Source organism: Ranitomeya variabilis, chromosome 6 (genome assembly GCF_051348905.1).
Source record: "Ranitomeya variabilis isolate aRanVar5 chromosome 6, aRanVar5.hap1, whole genome shotgun sequence".
In the NCBI taxonomy this organism is placed as follows: Eukaryota; Metazoa; Chordata; class Amphibia; order Anura; family Dendrobatidae; genus Ranitomeya; species Ranitomeya variabilis.
In genome coordinates, this window is record NC_135237.1 from 8,748,417 (window position 1) to 8,764,743 (window position 16,327).

A 16,327-nucleotide genomic window follows, 5' to 3' on the forward strand; every position below is an offset into this window, starting at 1 on the left:
GTAGAGCCCCCCATAGTGTTATATATCTACACCGTATTATCATCGTGTGCTGGTGGAGACCCCCATAGTGTTATATATCTACATCGTATTATCATCGTGTGCTGGTAGAGCCCCCCATAGTGTTATATATCTACACCGTATTATCATCGTGTGCTGGTAGAGCCCCCCATAGTGTTATATATCTACATAGTATTATCGTGTGCTGGTAGAGCCCCCCATAGTGTTATATATCTACACAGTATTATCATCGTGTGCTGGTAGAGCCCCCCATAGTGTTATATATCTACATCGTATTATCATCGTGTGCTGGTAGAGCCCCCCATAGTGTTATATATCTATATCGTATTATCATCGTGTGCTGCTAGAGACCCCCATAGTGTTATATATCTACACCGTATTATCATCGTGTGCTGGTAGAGCCCCCCATAGTGTTATATATCTACACCGTATTATCATCGTGTGCTGGTAGAGCCCCCCATAGTGTTATATATCTACACCGTATTATCATCGTGTGCTGGTAGAGACCCCCATAGTGTTATATATCTACATCGTATTATCATCATGTGCTGGTAGAGCCCCCCATAGTGTTATATATCTACATTGTATTATCATCGTGTGCTGGTAGAGCCCCCCATAGTGTTATATATCTACATCGTATTATCATCGTGTGCTGGTAGAGACCCCCATAGTGTTATATATCTATATCGTATTATCATCGTGTGCTGCTAGAGACCCCCATAGTGTTATATATCTACACCGTATTATCATCGTGTGCTGGTAGAGACCCCCATAGTGTTATATATCTACACAGTATTATCATCGTGTGCTGGTAGAGCCCCCCATAGTGTTATATATCTACACAGTATTATCATCGTGTGCTGGTAGAGCCCCCCATAGTGTTATATATCTACATCGTATTATCATCATGTGCTGGTAGAGCCCCCCATAGTGTTATATATCTACACCGTATTATCATCATGTGCTGGTAGAGCCCCCCATAGTGTTATATATCTACACAGTATTATCATCGTGTGCTGGTAGAGACCCCCATAGTGTTATATACCTACTCCGTATTATCATCGTGTGCTGGTAGAGCCCCCCATAGTGTGATATATCTACATTGTATTATCATCGTGTGCTGGTAGAGCCCCCCATAGTGTTATATATCTACATCGTATTATCATCATGTGCTGGTAGAGACCCCCATAGTGTTATATATCTATATCGTATTATCATCGTGTGCTGCTAGAGACCCCCATAGTGTTATATATCTACACAGTATTATCATCGTGTGCTGGTAGAGCCCCCCATAGTGTTATATATCTACATCGTATTATCATCATGTGCTGGTAGAGCCCCCCATAGTGTTATATATCTACACCGTATTATCATCGTGTGCTGGTAGAGCCCCCCATAGTGTGATATATCTACATTGTATTATCATCGTGTGCTGGTAGAGCCCCCCATAGTGTTATATATCTACATCGTATTATCACCGTGTGCTGGTAGAGCCCCCCATAGTGTTATATATCTACATGGTATTATCATCGTGTGCTGGTAGAGCCCCCCATAGTGTTATATATCTACATCGTATTATCATCGTGTGCTGGTAGAGACCCCCATAGTGTTATATATCTACACCGTATTATCATCGTATGCTCGTAGAGCCCCCCATAGTGTTATATATCTACATGGTATTATCATCGTGTGCTGGTAGAGACCCCCATAGTGTTATATATCTACACCGTATTATCATCGTGTGCTGGTAGAGCCCCCCATAGTGTTATATATCTACATTGTATTATCATCGTGTGCTGGTAGAGCCCCCCATAGTGTTATATATCTACATCGTATTATCACCGTGTGCTGGTAGAGCCCCCCATAGTGTTATATATCTACATGGTATTATCATCGTGTGCTGGTAGAGCCCCCCATAGTGTTATATATCTACATCGTATTATCATCATGTGCTGGTAGAGACCCCCATAGTGTTATATATCTACACCGTATTATCATCATGTGCTGGTAGAGCCCCCCATAGTGTTATATATCTACACCGTATTATCATCGTGTGCTGGTAGAGCCCCCCATAGTGTTATATATCTACATGGTATTATCATCGTGTGCTGGTAGAGCCCCCCATAGTGTTATATATCTACATGGTATTATCATCGTGTGCTGGTAGAGACCCCCATAGTGTTATATATCTACACCGTATTATCATCGTATGCTCGTAGAGCCCCCCATAGTGTTATATATCTACATGGTATTATCATCGTGTGCTGGTAGAGCCCCCCATAGTGTTATATATCTACATTGTATTATCATCATGTGCTGGTAGAGACCCCCATAGTGTTATATATCTACATGGTATTATCATCGTGTGCTGGTAGAGCCCCCCATAGTGTTATATATCTACATTGTATTATCATCATGTGCTGGTAGAGACCCCCATAGTGTTATATATCTACATGGTATTATCATCGTGTGCTGGTAGAGCCCCCCATAGTGTTATATATCTACATCATATTATCATCGTGTGCTGGTAGAGACCCCCATAGTGTTATATATCTACACCGTATTATCATCGTGTGCTGGTAGAGCCCCCCATAGTGTTATATATCTACATCGTATTATCACCGTGTGCTGGTAGAGCCCCCCATAGTGTTATATATCTACACCGTATTATCATCGTGTGCTGGTAGAGCCCCCCATAGTGTTATATATCTACATGGTATTATCATCGTGTGCTGGTAGAGACCCCCATAGTGTTATATATCTACATCGTATTATCATCGTGTGCTGGTAGAGCCCCCCATAGTGTTATATATCTACATGGTATTATCATCGTGTGCTGGTAGAGACCCCCATAGTGTTATATATCTACATCGTATTATCATCATGTGCTGGTAGAGACCCCCATAGTGTTATATATCTACACCGTATTATCATCGTATGCTCGTAGAGCCCCCCATAGTGTTATATATCTACATGGTATTATCATCGTGTGCTGGTAGAGACCCCCATAGTGTTATATATCTACACCGTATTATCATCGTGTGCTGGTAGAGCCCCCCATAGTGTTATATATCTACATTGTATTATCATCGTGTGCTGGTAGAGCCCCCCATAGTGTTATATATCTACACCGTATTATCATCGTGTGCTGGTAGAGCCCCCCATAGTGTTATATATCTACATGGTATTATCATCGTGTGCTGGTAGAGCCCCCCATAGTGTTATATATCTACACCGTATTATCATCGTGTGCTGGTAGAGCCCCCCATAGTGTTATATATCTACATCATATTATCATTGTGTGCTGGTAGAGACCCCCATAGTGTTATATATCTACATCGTATTATCATCGTGTGCTGGTAGAGCCCCCCATAGTGTTATATATCTACACCGTATTATCATCGTGTGCTGGTAGAGCCCCCCATAGTGTTATATATCTACATGGTATTATCATCGTGTGCTGGTAGAGCCCCCCATAGTGTTATATATCTACACCGTATTATCATCGTGTGCTGGTAGAGCCCCCCATAGTGTTATATATCTACATCGTATTATCATCGTGTGCTGGTAGAGCCCCCCATAGTGTTATATATCTACACCGTATTATCATCGTGTGCTGGTAGAGCCCCCCATAGTGTTATATATCTACATCATATTATCATTGTGTGCTGGTAGAGCCCCCCATAGTGTTATATATCTACATCGTATTATCATCGTGTGCTGGTAGAGCCCCCCATAGTGTTATACATCTACACCGTATTATCATCGTGTGCTGGTAGAGCCCCCCATAGTGTTATATATCTACATGGTATTATCATCGTGTGCTGGTAGAGCCCCCCATAGTGTTATATATCTACACCGTATTATCATCGTGTGCTGGTAGAGCCCCCCATAGTGTTATATATCTACATCGTATTATCATCGTGTGCTGGTAGAGCCCCCCATAGTGTTATATATCTACACCGTATTATCATCGTGTGCTGGTAGAGCCCCCCATAGTGTTCTATATCTGCATCGTATTATCATCAGCCCCCATAGTCCTGTGTTATAAATCTCGCTTTGCAGTATCTATAGGATGAATCTCTCCATTTTGGGGATGATGATTTCTTTTCGGGGGCGTCTTCCCTCCTGTCCTAATTTTGCCTCCTTACAGAAGCTCCTGCTGTTTTTGATGCACATTTCAGACGTGTCTGAGCACGGACCGGGAGACATTTCACTTGCCGCCTGAGGCCTCCGATTCGCCTCCTCGCACCGACAGGAGGGTTTTTTGTCTCTTCAAGAATGCAGAGTCTCTCACCTCCAGCTATTTATGTGAAGGTCTTAAGAAGGAGGACGTGAAGGACAGAGGAGCAGTGGAGGCCAAGATGTATCTCCTCTAGTCCTGACGGTTAGGGACGTGACGTCCGTCCTGCATGACTAACCATTCTATGACTACAATGGTGACTGAGGTCTGACACAGATGAGGCATCACTCAATCAGGACCTTCCATAACAGAGAGGCCAATGTACGACCAGGAGGCCAGTGCAGGACAAGGAGACCAGTATACGACCAGGAGGGCAGTGCAGGACCAGGAGGCCAGTGAACGACAAGGAGGCCTGTATACGACCAGGAGGGCAGTGAATGACCAGGAGGCCAGTGAATGACCAGGAGGCCAGTGAACGACCAGAAGGCCAGTACATGACCCGGAGGGCAGTGCAGGACCAGGAGGGCAGTGCAGGACCAGGAGGCCAGTGCATGGTCAGAAGGCCAGTGCACGACCAGAAGGCCAGTGCACGACCAGAAGACCAGTCCAAGACCAGGAGGGCAGTGCAGGACCTGGAGGCCAGTGAACAACCAAAAGGCCAGTGCAGGACCAGGAGGGCAGTGCAGGACCAGGATTCCAGTGCGCGACCATAAGGCCAGTGCACGACCAGAAGGCCAGTGCAGGAACGGGAGGGCAGTGCACGACCAGAAGGCCAGTGCACGACCAGAAGGCCAGTGCACGACCAGAAGGCCAGTGCATGACCAGAAGGCTAGTGCCAGGACCAGGAGGGCAGTGCAGGACCAGAAGGTCAGTGCACTACCAGGAGGCCAGTACAAGACCAGGAGGCCAGTGCATGACCAGGAGGCCAGTGCAGGACCAGAAGGCCAGTGCATGATCAGGAGGCCAGTACATGACGAGAAAGCCAGTGCAGGACCAGAAAGCCAGTGCAGGACCAGAAAGCCAGTGCAGGACCAGAAAGCCAGTGCAGCTGCGTGACTGCTTATTACCAGTTTCATAACGGTGTGTAATCAGATTGTGCTGGTAAATACAATTCATTTTGCCATCTACTGCTTACTAACATTTTCAACTGCTCTTGTGATATTACCACTTCTTTTGTTTATAGACCATTGTCTTGGAGGCCGACCACTGCTCCTAGAAACAGAAAAGGTGCAGTGCTTACCAAATCCTTTCTATTGAGCTTGTGAGTGCTGTTTTGAAGATGCAGGGATCGCAGGAGCTCTGTTAGCTCCTCATCCCGGCCAGTTGCAGTGCCGTGCGTACAAGCTAGACAGCAGCAGTGGTCGGTCTCTAAGGCAATGAGCTGTGAACAAAAGAAAAGTAATAAATGCAGAAGTGCACATTATTACACGCAGCATCTGACAATATCCATCTCTGGAGAAGGGAATAACCCTTAAAAGGTCCCAGACAGACAAAAATGGCCGCTATAACTACATTCACAGCTGGGAGAGGAAGAAGTCCGGAGCTGAAGAGTCACCAGAACAAAACAAATCATAGCGGCCGCTTAAGCTCTGGTGCCATCTAACAGACGTAGGGTCCCATCTTCTCACCATTTATTCTTGTTGTCATATAATGGAAATGGCCTGAAAACTCCGACATCGTCCTGCTGATACTCGTGATATACCTCCTCCAATAAACAGCAACATGTTTAGAATCTGTCATGAGATCATGATTGTTCCTGGTCAATGAAAACATTGCACATTACTGCTCGAGCTGCAGGTGCAGGATTTAGTGGGTGTTTCCTGTAAAGCTGCTCTCATTTCTCCCATCACTGAATGCATCAGTAAGTGTCTACTGTAAACCGATGTACAGGCATGACATTCTAAAGATGAACGTAGAAATAATCCACATCAATAGCACAGTCACTGTGTGCATACATTATACTCCAGAGCTGCACTCACTATTCTGCTGGTGCAGTCACTGTGTACATACATTACTGATCCTGAGTTACCTCCTGTATTATACTCCAGAGCTGCACTCACTATTCTGCTGGTGCAGTCACTGTGTACATACATTACATTACTGATCCTGAGTTACATCCTGTATTATACCCGAGCTGCACTCACTATTCTGCTGGTGCAGTCACTGTCTACATACATTACATTACTGATCCTGAGTTACCTCCTGTATTATACCCCAGAGCTGCACTCACTATTCTGCTGGTGCAGTCACTGTGTACATACATTACATTACTGATCCTGAGTTACATCCTGTACTATACCACAGAGCTGCACTCACTATTCTGCTGGTGCAGTCACTGAGTACATAATTACTGATCCTGAGTTACATCCTGTATTATACTCCAGAGCTGCACTCACTATTCTGCTGGTGCAGTCACTGTGTACATACATTACTGATCCTGAGTTACATCCTGTATTATACTCCAGAGCTGCACTCACTATTCTGCTGGTGCAGTCACTGTGTACATACATTACTGATCCTGAGTTACATCCTGTATTATACTCCAGAGCTGCACTCACTATTCTGCTGGTGCAGTCACTGTGTACATACATTACATTACTGATCCTGAGTTACCTCCTGTATTATACTCCAGAGCTGCACTCACTATTCTGCTGGTGCAGTCACTGTGTACATACATTACATTACTGATCCTGAGTTACATCCTGTACTATACCACAGAGCTGCACTCACTATTCTGCTGGTGCAGTCACTGAGTACATAATTACTGATCCTGAGTTACATCCTATATTATACCCCAGAGCTGCACTCACTATTCTGCTGGTGCAGTCACTGTGTACATACATTACATTACTGATCCTCAGTTACATCTTATATTATACTCCAGAGCTGCACTCACTATTCTGCTGGTGCAGTCACTGTGTACATACACTACATTACTGATCCTGAGTTACATCCTGTATTATACTCCAGAGCTGCACTCGCTATTCTGCTGGTGCAGTCACTGTGTACATACATTACATTACTGATCCTGAGTTACCTCTTGTATTATACTCCAAAGCTGCACTCACTATTCTGCTGGTGCAGTCACTGTGTGCATACAGGGGGTGAAATCTATTTCTAAAGGTGCTACTGACATGAAATTTTTCCAAGATGTTGGTAACAGCCCATCAAATCCACACAGGCCAAAAAATCACCATAGATGTCCAAAAATTATGTGTAATAATGAGAAATGACACCAAGAAAAAGTATTGAACGCATGAAGAATGACAGGAGCAAAAAGCCATGGAAAGTTCTGGCACCAGCTGAGATCTGTCAGGAATTAAGGCCCCGTCTCACATAGCGAGATCGCTAGCGAGATCGCTGCTGAGTCACAAGTTTTGTGACGCAACAGCGACCTCCATAGCGATCTCGCTATGTGTGACACGTACCAGCGATCAGGCCCCTGCTGCGAGATCGCTGGTCGTGTCGGAATGGCCTGGACCTTTTTTTGGTCGTTGAGGCCCCGCTGACATTGCTGAATCGGTGTGTGTGACACCGATCCAGCGATGTCTTCACTGGTAACCAGGGTAAACATCGGGTTACTAAGCGCAGGGCCGCGCTTAGTAACCCGATGTTTACCCTGGTTACCAGCGTAAATGTAAAAAAAAACAAACAGTACATACTCGCCTTTCGGTGTCCCTTGCCGTCTGCTTCCTGCTCTCACTGACTCCCGGCCGTACAGTGAGAAGTGAGAGCACAGCAGTGACGTCACCGCTGCGCTCTGCTCTCAGTGTACGGCGGCTCAGTCAGAGCAGGAAGCAGACGGCAAGGGACCTGGACACCGAAAGGCGAGTATGTAGTGTTTGTTTTTTTTGGTAACCAGGGTAAACATCGGGTTACTAAGCGCGGCCCTGCGCTTAGTAACCCGATGTTTACCCTGGTTACCCGGGTGCTGCAGGGGGACTTCGGCATCGTTGAAGACAGTTTCAACGATGCCGAAGTCGTTCCCCTGATCGTTGGTCGCTGGGGAGAGCGGTCTGTGTGACAGCTCCCCAGCGACCACACAGCGACTTACCAACGATCACGGCCAGGTCATATCGCTGGTCGTGATCGTTGGTAAATCGCTTAGTGAGACGGGGCCTTTAGAAAGCAATCCTGCCAATTAGTGAAAAATAATATCAGCTTGTTCACCTTATGGCTTTTAAAAAGATGTCTCAATACCAAGGTGCCACACAAGAAACATCTCATGATGGGTAAACCACTGAGTCGTCTCAACACCTTTGCAACCTTATTGTTGCAAAACATCCTGATGGCATTGATTACAGAAGAGTTTCTAAACTACTGTATGCTCCAATGAGCACTGCTGACGCAATAATCTAGAAATGGAAAGAATGTCATTTTACCATAAACCAGTCGCGACCAGGTTCTTCCCGCAAGATATCAGACAGAGGAGTGAAAATAATTATCAGGAGAGCTGTCCAAGGACACCTGGGGAGAGTTACAGAAACACCAGGAATCAGTAGGTACAATTGATTCACAGAAAACTGTAAGTAATGCACTCACCCTCCGTGGCCTGGATGCACGCTCACCACACAACCTCCATGGCTTGTAAGCACTCTCTGCACGCAAGTCTCCATGGCCTGTATTCACGCTCACCACACAACCACCATGGAGTGTATGCACGCTCGCCACGCAACTTCCATAGCCTGTATGCACGCTCACCATGCAACCTCCATAGCCTGTATGCAGGCTCATAGAGGTAGGAACCTCAGCACCGCAAAATAAAATGAAACTGTAGGTCTTGCTGCAGACTAAATTTATTTTGATCTGGCAAGGAGTCAAAAACAAATGTGGTCATACGTTTCAACTGGGAATGGTGTTTGTCAAGGACAGGCAAAATCTAGTAGAGCAATAAAGTAATTCGCAAGATGTTTTTTCATGTCAAGGAGAACCTGTGTGGAGCAGGAGCCGGGAATCATGAAATGTGTCAAGCAGGATGTAAGCCTCATTTGCTGATTCCCGGCTCCTCCTCCACACAGGTTCTCCTTGACATGAAAAACCTCTTGCGAATTACTTTATTGCTCTACTAGATTTTACCTACCTGCATCTGCAACGGATGCCCTTGACAAAGACCGTTGCTGGTCGAAACGTTGGACCACATCTGTTTTTGACTCCTTGCTGGATCAAAATAAATTTATACTGCAGCAAGACGTACAGTCTCATTTTCTTTTGTGGTGCTGAGGTTCCTACCTCTTTTAGTTTGGACACGTAACATAAAATTGTTTTAAAAGGACAGTGTGCCGGTCTTTCTCCTTCCAACATGTATGCAGGCTCATCTCGCAAGACTCCATTGCTGAGCAAAAAGCATGTTCACGTGCATTTACAGTTTGCTCAACAACACTTAGACAAGCCTGTGAAATACTGAGAGAATATAGTCTGGTCAGATGAGTCCAAAATTGACCTCTTTGGATGCCACAATGCATACCATGTTTGGAGGCCAAAAGGCACTAGATATCAGCCCCAAAACACCTTACCAACGGTGAAGTGTGGAGGTGGGAACATAATGGTGAGGGGCTGTTTTACAGCATACAGCACTGGCAAACGTCATGTAATTGAAATAAGGATGCATGGACAAATGTACAGAGACATTCTAGATAAAAATCAGCTGCCATATACCAAGATAATGAAGATGAAAGGAGGGAGGACATTTCAACAATATAATGATCTCAAACAGACGGCCGAGGACACTCCCAATTGGTTTCAAAGAAAGAAAATAAAACTGCTAGAACTGCCGAGCCGATCACCGGACCTGAATGCAATAGAAAATGTATGGAAGGAACTAAAGTTCAGAGTCCATAGAGGGAGTCCATTGGAACATCAGGATGTGAAGAGTGTTTGTGTGGAAGACTGAGCCAAAATCACATCTGAGCAATGCCTGCGACTAGTTTATCCTTACAGGAGGCATGTTGAAGCTTCATCACCAACAAAGGCTTTTATACAAAGTGTTCAATACTTTTTCCGTGTCATTTACAGTTTGATTTCTTTGCCCGTGTGGATTGGATGGGTTGTTACTGGGAAGAATGTCATGTCAATAGCATCTTTAGAAATAGATTTACTTGGAAACTTGGTGACGTCTTCAATACTTCTTTCACCCGCTATACATTACATTACTGGTCCTGCACTGATCCTGAGTGTTACGCTGAATGTTTCTTCATGCTGAGGAGCTGAACTCAGGATACTGTTCGTGTTCCTCTATAACAGTTTGTCTGAACTCCTAACACACAGGAGGGGTCATCGTTTCTCCCATGGGTGTCGCGGTCCGGTCCCAGGCCTCCCATCTTCCTGCGATGACGTCCTCTTCTTTTCTTCCTGCCGCGGCTGCTGTGCAGATGTACTTTATCTCCCTGTTGAGGGCAGAGTAAAGTACTGCAGTGCGTAGGTGCTGGGCCTCTCTGACCTTTCCCGGTGCCTGCGCACTGCAGTACTGTGCTCTGCCCTCAACAGGGCAAATCAGTACACCTGTGCCGGAGCAGGGGCAGGAAGACAAGAAGAGGACGTCATTGTATGAAGATGGGAGGCGCCGGACCGGACTGCGACGCCCATCGGACCCGAACCAAACCGGGACCGCCCCTGGGTGAGTATAATCTAACCTCTTTTTCTCATCTTTCAGGATACATCGGGGACTTATCTACAGCATTACAGAATGCATTACAGAATGCTGTAGATAAGCCCCTGATGCCGATGGCCACAGCTCATACTCTAATTTTGGGGTGACAGATCCCCTGTAATTTTGTTGCACAACCTTTTGAGGCAATCACTGCAATCAAACGATTCCTGTAACTGTCAATGAGACTTCTGCACCTCTTGACAGGTATTTTGGCCGCTCCTCAAGACCAAACTGCTCCAGCTGTCTCGTGTTTGAAGGTTGCCTTTTCCAGACGGCATGTTTCTGCTCTTTCCAAAGATGCTCAATAGGATTTAGGTCAGGGCTCATAGAAGGCCACTTCAGAATAGTCCAATGTTTCCCTCTTAGCCATTCTTGGGTGTCTTTAGCTGTGTGTTTTGGGTCATTATCCTGTTGCAAGACACATGACCTGCGACTGAGACCAAGCTTTCTGACACTGGACAGCACATATCTCTCTAGAATCCCTTGATAATCTTGAGATTTCATTGTATCCTGCACAGATTCTAGACACCCTGTGCCAGATGCAGAAAAGCAGCCCCAGAACATAACAGAGCCTCCTCCATGTTTCACAGTAGGGACAGTGTTTATTTCTTGATATGCTTCATTTTTCCGTCTGTGAACATAGAGCTGATGCCAAAAAGTTCCATTTTTGTCTCATCTGTCCATAGGACATTCTCCCAGAAGCTCTGTGGCTTGTCAACAAGTAGTTTGGCAAATTCCAGTCTGTTTTTTTATGATTTTTTTTCCACAATGGTGTCCTTCTTGGTCGTCTCCCATGAAGTCCACTTTGGCTCATACAACGGCGGATGGTGCGATCTGACACTGATGTTCCTTGAGCTTGAAGTTCACCTTAATTCTGTTTAGAAGTTTTTTTGGCTCTTTTGTTACCATTCGTATTATCCGTCTCTTTGATTTGGCATCAATTTTCCTCCTGCGGCCACATCCAGGGAGGTCAGCTACAGTCCCATGGATCTTACATTTCTGAATAATATGTGCAACTGTAGTCACAGGAACATCAAGCTGCTTGGAGACGGTCTTATAACTTTTACCTTTAACATGTTTGTGAGTCGCCCCGCCAGGGCCGTGGGGTACTCGGTATCGGGTCCTGAGTTTCACAGGGGGATGACACGGTGGCGACCCGGTCCGTGGCCCAGGGCGCCAATGTAAAAGGGGAAAGGTCTTTAAAGGGAAAAAAGTTTATGTTCGTGATGCCACCTGTGGTATTCGGTCAGTGGGGACCGACGCTGCTTTAAGGAGTCCTCTGGGGTGATAGTATGGCAGCTAGATGGTATACCTTCCCACAGGTGAAGTATATCCCCAGGGCTCCCGGTGTGTAGATGGAAGATGGTGAATGGCTCAGTAAAGAATGAGGACACAGGTTTGCAGTCTCTTTACCTTGTTTACTGAAGTCTTCAGGCAGCCACAGTCCATGGCACCAGATCACAGGGCGGGCAGGGTCCGGCCGGCTTGGAGGCAAGTTAGGAGTTCCCTTCCCCAGGTGGAAAGTAAAAGCCTTCCTCTAGCGCCGTTATGTTGTAGTCTCTTACTGCCTATGGCTTCAGATAAGGTCCTCACAGATGTTCTCTCTCTGTCCCCCATATAGGATAGGACATAACCCGTATGACTGGTGACTTGAGCCTGTTTATAGGGACTCTAGCATGCCCCGGGCTCTAAAGTTGTCACCGTGTCTTCTTGGTATTCAGCTGTCCTGCCGGTCTCTGCTGTAAGTTGTAGAGGGCCTTACAACCTCGGTGTTCTGGCTACTGGTCTCTGCGCCTCAGAAGGAGGCAGCCTGCTCGGGGCTGGTCTCCTCCTGGTATACTCTCCTGTGCTTTGCTCTCCTGCACGCTCTCTGCAATCAATTCGGCTTTCTGTATAATCTCTTTCCAGGAACTGCTGCACTGCGGCTACACAGCTCTGTAAACCCTCCTCTGCCTCAGACTGATCCAGTCTGTTTGCTGGCAAGAACAGTTCTGTGCTTTCCCTCCAAAACTACCTTATATATGGGGTGTCACCTAGTAAATAGGATCAAAAGCTGCCCCTGGTGGCCTGGAGTGTGAATGTGTTGCATGCTTGTGTTTACCTGGTTGCAGTTATCCCTTCTTGCCTCCAAACGTAACATCACTCTCCCCGTGAGGAAAGCAATGCTACTGTGACGACCAGGACCCTGGGGTGACACATTTGTCTATAATTTTCTTTCTAATCTCCTAAAACAACTCTTTTCTTCGCTTCCTCTGGTCCATGTTGAGTGTGATACACACCATGTCACCAAACAGCACAGTGAGTATCTGTAGCCCTATATACAGGCCCACTTCCAGAATTGTAGACACCTGTGATGCTAGTTAGTGGACACACCGTCCCAACATGTCCCTTTTGTCAAATTATTTTCAGGGGTACCATCATTTCTGTCCAGGCCTATTTCATGAATTTTATATTTTTTTATTCTGTGGAAGCATGGCTGAAAAGCAATGTCTGACTTTCATTTGTTCCTTTTCATAGATCTTTAATTTATTATTACTTTTGTCAGATTCAAGTTATTTCTGTGACCATTGTGGGTTTTTCTGTTATTAAACTTGGGGCAAAAACAATTTTGACCACGTGTGTATGATTTGGGTGCAGTGCAGGTGACATTAGTCTCCCACCATGGTTCAGGGCCAGATACAAGTCATGTACGAAGGATCCCGAGGGGCTGAACATCTGTGTAGAGTTGTGTTTCCTACGTTTTGGGATAATTTCCTCCCAGCTCGCTGTGAATTCATGGCGGCTTTGATCTAACATCACCTGCAATTCCCTCAGATAATTCTTTAATTGTGGCAGCTCTGGGAGGATGAAATTGATTAAAACAGCAGAAGATCTCTGCGGCTTAAGATCGTCATCCATCATTCCTTCCAGAGAAGGCTGTACAGAGGTGCTGATCGCATTATCCCGTCCCTGAGCGCTGACGGTTCCAGTGTAGGGTAAACATGTTGTTACAATGCACCATTGTCCGGATTATATGCCTCTTCCCCCCAGATCACTCCATGGCAAATACAGAAGTTCACGTCAAGGTCTTCAGAGACAATGCGCTGCAAAGGACATGGTCGTGGAAGGTGCTGCAGCTCCCAACATGTCAACCATCTCAACACAACCATCATTTCGGGAAGTGACTGATCCGCCTGTGCACAAATCCCATTGTTTCCTTTATTCTGGAGACGAATTAGAGGTGCAGTGGTAAAGGAGACGATCTGCAGATGATCGACAGCTGGAAATGGATATGCATGAAGGTTTCAATTGGGGGCGCAACTACTAAACTCCGTGAACTGCAACCCATGATTGGACTGACCCCAGGGACCACACAGGGGTTCCACATCCGTGCGATGCCAAAAGTGCATGTGCCCAACAAATAACGACCTTGCAATCAAGTTGCTACCAGCCTATATGAGCTCTCTGACTGGACCGACATACATGGCTGCCCTAGGTGTATGCAGACCGAAGGCCTTCCTGTAGTACACAACTAGGTTTCCATATATCATCTGTGTCCAGTCCATGTTTTATATTGGGGCCGGTCACAACTAATGCCAAAGCTGTATATTGGTCTAACAACCGCAGCCATATAGGAAAGTCACACAAGCACCACAAAGGAGCGGCACCTGTGATAGGCTCGAGCTGCCGGCCATGCAGGCAACAGTTTGTTTTTAAAAACGGAGAGTGACAGTTAGTTGCAGGAGGATGAGCAGTGAGGCAGCAAGGAAAAAGGGAGGACAGCACAGAAGGCAGGCCTCCATACCTACCTGGCCAGGTGTATCCAAAATTGCTTCCAGGCTGCCCGCCTCTCCATTGCGACCTGTTACCAGTACCCCGGTCTGTACTATCAACCATCAAGTAAAGGAAAATAAAACTACAGCCCTTGTGTCCCCCAGTGATCTCTTGCACCCTGAGTCCTGTACTACAAGGTACACGAAGCCTGACATAAACATAACCGGTAGCCCTGGGGCCCCGCTCCACCTGTGAGGAGCAGAACCATCCCAGCTGCGTCACCATCAGCCCCGATGGTCTCCTTTAGCAGCATCTGCCATCTGTTGCCGAACATCACAGGTGGCGTCACGTAAAATCCCATATACATATTCTCCATATTACAGCACAGCCAGGGCCATGGAGTCGGGTCACGGTCCCGTGACTTCCCCAAAGAACTGTCTGACCCGGTTCTGAGTACACCACGGTCCTGGTGGGCGTGTCATTTTGGCATCACGAACAGGATGTCGTAGCCCGGTATTATTGGGTACTGTGTGCCACAGACTTTATTGAACTGTATAATAGCCTCGATTAGTGCGCCACACGGTGTGCAGAAAGCAGGAGGCCCTGACTTGGAAACCCCTGGGAGCTTAATCCATCTTGCCTGCGGAGCAGCTGCTTACTACAGTAACGATACCCAGAGCCTGGCTGAGGTTCAGAGTGAAGGAGATGCCCAATCTAGGAGAGGATCTAGCAGCAGCCGCGGCCACCGTAATGCCTTTATCCATGCCATATATCCCACGGGTGGCCTGGCTACCTCAGTACTCAGGGGAGTCGCACACCGTGAGCGACTTTAAGGAGAGACTGCATAGTTTATTAGAAGTGTACCCCCTGTCAGAGAGCCAAAAAGTCAGCATCCTTATTGGCCAGCTAACCGATGCGGCCCAGAGGTAGGTGAAGTCTTGGCCGGACACCGACAAAGAAACTGTTAAGCAACTCCTGGCCCGGCTGAAGGATACTTTTGACACCCACACAGCAGCGGACATTAAAATGAAATTCTACGGGTACACAGGACAGTGTACGGGACTATGCCCTAAACTTGCAAGAGGCGCTGCAGGCCATTAAACAGGTAGACCCCGGCAGTGTGCAAAACGAAGACAGATTGGTAACTAGGCAGTTTACTGAGGCGCTCCTGTCTACCACTCACCCGACACAGCTGCACATTATGGCCCTGCAAAACCCTGACCTGGACGTCGAACGATTTAAAGACCGGGCCATCTGGGTGCTGCGAGAACCAACCCCAAGTGTCACTGCACCCCTCCAGCGCCCAGCCATCACATACCACCAGGAGGCGGCATCCTTTTCCCTGGCACCCGTGAAGGCAGATGCGCAGACCCTAGATAATGACTCCTCTGTAGGCCTACATCTCCAGGTCCAAGAGCTGACCAAAAGTGTGGCTACACTAACCTAAACCGTGCAGTCCATTCAAGTGTCCCCAAAGAAGAAGATCCAGCTGGCCTCCAGTCCAGATGACGTCCCGTGGCGACGGCAGAGGAGGATCCCACTGACCAGAGGGAGTGAGAACGATCGCTACGACTAGGACGGTTGACCCATCTGTCGCCGTTGCAAAAAGGCAGAGTGCGGCGCCCCAGGGTCCTGGTCGTTGCAGTGGTATTGCTTTCCTTTCGGGAAGAGTGATGCTACGTTTGGAGGCAAAGAAGGATAACTGCATCCAGGTACGACAAACATGC

General features: G+C 46.8%; 1 protein-coding gene across 4 annotated transcripts in view; it reads right to left on the reverse strand.

The window, feature by feature from the left end:
* WNT3A (Wnt family member 3A) overlaps positions 1 to 16,327 on the reverse strand; it is a 279,783-nt gene that overhangs the window by 109,336 nt on the left and 154,120 nt on the right. For 3 of the 4 annotated variants that reach the window (XM_077267815.1, XM_077267813.1, XM_077267811.1), the window contains one exon: positions 8,584 to 8,668. The exons of the other annotated variant lie outside the window; for it this stretch is intronic. The gene's annotated coding sequence lies outside the window, so the exon portion shown is untranslated. Of the gene's footprint in view, positions 1 to 8,583; positions 8,669 to 16,327 lie in introns of those variants that run through there. 4 annotated transcript variants of the gene reach the window in all.